Source organism: Octopus bimaculoides, chromosome 16, assembly GCF_001194135.2.
Source record: "Octopus bimaculoides isolate UCB-OBI-ISO-001 chromosome 16, ASM119413v2, whole genome shotgun sequence".
NCBI classification, from domain to species: domain Eukaryota; kingdom Metazoa; phylum Mollusca; class Cephalopoda; order Octopoda; family Octopodidae; genus Octopus; species Octopus bimaculoides.
This window is the reverse complement of record NC_068996.1, coordinates 33,168,293-33,172,052: the sequence shown is the minus strand read 5'-3', so window position 1 is coordinate 33,172,052 and position 3,760 is coordinate 33,168,293.

Genomic DNA, 3,760 nt, shown 5'->3' with positions numbered 1-3,760 from the left:
TCTTATAGTGTACTAAAGAACTGGTATAATTGCTCACGTGTTATTGACTCTCTTTCTCTCTGCTGTAATAACTCACATACACACTTTTCTTTGTACGACGGCCTGTCTTTGATTATGTTCTTATATGTCGCATTCACACTCTCACACAGACATACATCTTTAACGCTACAATAAATATCTCTGTTATTCATCTTATACGGTTGTGGTCTTTCATTACTGGTCATCTATGTTATCGTCGTATATCATCATTGATATATATTTGTGTATTCGACCGTGTGACACGTTTAAATAAAAGGAGTCCTCTGTTTTTCCATGTGTCACCATTTCTCCTTTTTGAGTTTGCACGGTCGTTCCTTACATATATATACCATCATAATTATTATCATCGTCATTTAACGTCCGCTTTCTATGCAGGCAAGCCAGAAGGCTGCACCAGGCTCCAATCTGATCTGGCAAAGATTCTACAACTGGATGCCCTTCCTAACACCAACTAGAGTGTAGTGAGTGCTATATATAATTTCAATACAGAGCAAATAATTCACAAGAAAAAAATTCCCGGGAAAATGATTTGCGAAGATATTGACACTATTATTATCTAGTGTTAACAATTTAAAAATGATAATAACAAAATCAATAATATAGGCGATTGCAGGTCAAAAAAAAAAAAAAAAAAAAAAAAAAAAAACCTGAAGGATTAAAATTAATCAAAGGACATAATAAGTATGTCTACCTGCTGGAAATAAGTCAAAAACTCTTATTTAAATCACTAAAATACACTGATAATAACTACCAACCGTCCAAAGGCAAATGGGCTAAGACAATCTCTCAGCATACATTCAAGTATTTGAAATCACATGGACTGGCATTACCATGATAGAGAGCCTCAACCCATCATGTTGATGTCTGTGCTGCAACTGATTCGTTTTGTACTGAATTATGGCTGCCACCAGTGTGATTAATTTTAATCCATCAGCTATTTAATGTTTTTTTTGGACCTGCAATTGCCTATATTATTGATTCTATTATCATTTTTAAATTGTTATACTAGATAATAATAGAGTCAAATTATTTTCACATGACTTATTCGCTCCATATTGAAATTATTTTCGCACTGGTGGCGGCCATGATTCAGCACAAAATGAATCAGTTACAGCACAGACATGGTAACATGAGCTGAGGCTATTATGCCAGTTCAGAAACTGGTCCACATGAGTCCAGATACTTGAATGTATGCTGAGAGATTGTTTTGGCCCATTTGCCTTTGGACGGTTGATTTCTGTAGTTATTATCAGTGTATTTTAGTGATTTAAATAAGAGTTTTGACTGTTATTTCCAGCAGGTAGACATACTTAGTATGTCCTTTGATTAATTATATATATATATATGAGTTTGATGGTTTGACTGGGGCTGGCAAGCAGCACCAGGCTTCAGTTTGATTTGGCATGGTTTCTATGGCTGGATGCCCTTGCTAATGCCAACTACTTTGAGAGTGAAATGGGCGCTTTTACATGCCACAACTGCAATTTTGCTTCGCTTGATGGGTCTTCTCAAACATGACATAATGCCAAAGGTCTTGGTCCTTGCCTTCGTGAGGCCCAACACTCGAAAGGTGCTTTTTACGTGCCAGTTATGTGACACCAGATCAGTCATGACTACGATTTCACTTGGCTTGACGAGTCTCAAGCACAACATATCACTAAAGGTCTGTTACTAGTCATTGCCTCTGTGAGGCCCAAAGTTCAAAGATCATGCTTCACCACCTCATCCCATGTCTTCCTGGGTCTACCTCTAGCACAGGTTTCTGACACAGATATCAGCACTTCTTTACACAGCTGTCTTCATCCATATCAATGCATTCGTCTAAGATGCTTACATGCACATCCAGCGAAGCGTACTGGTTTCATCTCTTTCAAGTCTATGCATGTCCTTGGCTGGTACAGCCCATGTAGCATAGCTGTTCACATAGAGGCATCATGCCCTTCACTCAGAAGGAAAGGCCCTTTGTTGCTAGCAGAGGTAGGAGCTCTCTGAACTTTGCCCAACCTATTCTTATTCTCTCCAAGCATTCACCTCCACTACTAATTTGGTCACCTAGATAACAGAAGCTATTTACTACCTCTAGCTTAGCCCCTGGCAGTTGCTGAAGTCTATTTTCTGTACATTTTCGGTGTTCGTTGTACCTGCACATCTTCCATATACAAAAGTTAGTTTCCCTGTTAACCTTCCTCTGATATTGCTGCACCTTTTGTGTGTCCAAAGCTTATACTGGGTACATCATACGGAGTTTCTACTTACGCTTTTCTACAGATTGAGCAGGGCCATCTACCTGAAGGGATTTGTGGTTTGTCTTCCTTCCTACTTATTAAGACTTTGGTTTTAGCTAGGTTGACTCTAAGGCCCTTTGATTCTAATTCTTGTTTCCATACCCGGAACTTCTCTTGTTCAGGTAGTGATTCAGCTATAAGAACAAGGTCATTAGCATACAGGAGCATCCTGTCATAAATTCCTCTGTTATTACCTGGATGACTATGATGAACAGGAGGGGACTGAGGACTGATCCTTGGTGAACCCCTACATGTACCCTGAATTCTTCACTGTACTTGTTGCCAATCCTCACCTTACTGATAGCGTCTCTGTACAGCTCTCACTAACCACTTGTCTATCCTAGTTTCTGCATTCACCACCAAATAAAGGATTGGGAGACCCTGTCAAAGGCTTTCTCCAAGTCAACAAAAGCCAAGTACAGAGGTTTATCTTTGGCTAGCTATTTCTCCTGCAGCCGTCTTACCAGAAATATAGCATCAGTGGTGCTTCTTGCTGGCACAAAACCAAACTACATCTCATCTAGACTTTCTCCCTAATTAGTTGGGCTATGACCCTCTGTAACTTTCATCACCTGATCCAACAATTGATACCTCTGTAAATATTTTTAAGGCATCACTTTTACCTTTGTATCAGTTGACTATGGTGCTGTCTGAACCACCTGATTTACAATACGGATGACTAGACCATAACCCACACTGCCAGATATTTTAAGCATTTCAGTGGTGATTCCTGATGGGATGGGGGCTTTCCCTCTCTTCATATCCTCAATTGCTTTATCTACCAGAGTACTGTTGATTCAAGTAGCTGGTCCCTCAATTGGGTCAACATTTGGCAGACTCTCCTCCCATTCATTCTCCATGCTCAGCAGTCTTTCATAATGGCATTTCCAAGCCTCTTTCTTTGCAGAATCATTAAATGCAAGTGCAGCATCATCCATGCAGACACATTTCTTTCCTATGACATTACAATTTGCAATCCAAAATACTTCAGTTCTTTGGTTCTCATGTTGCTGAAAGGCCAACTTCTTTTCTGATTCTTGCTTGGCTAGATATACCAGTTTCCTAGTTTCCCTTCTGGCTATATGACAGTTCCCTGCTACCTCCATCTTCCAGGCCTATTTTTTTTTGCTCTAATAACCCTGTCTACAGTACCATTCCACCACCACATTCCCCTAGGTCTGGATGAGACTTTGCCATATCCGCACATTTGGTCTGTAGTACTCAGCAAATTGTCCTGCAGGAATTCACAGTTGCCCTCTATGTCACAAGTCTGTAGCCTCTCCTATCTCTCATCAAATTTCTCAGTTAGGATGTCCCTAAATCTCTGACCATATGAAGGGTTCTTAAGGTTCCAAGTCCTTTTCCAGATTGGTCTGCTTTTTGGCATCCTTCTGGCCTGGAGTTTAAAGTCACTAACAACTAGTCTATGCTGGGGG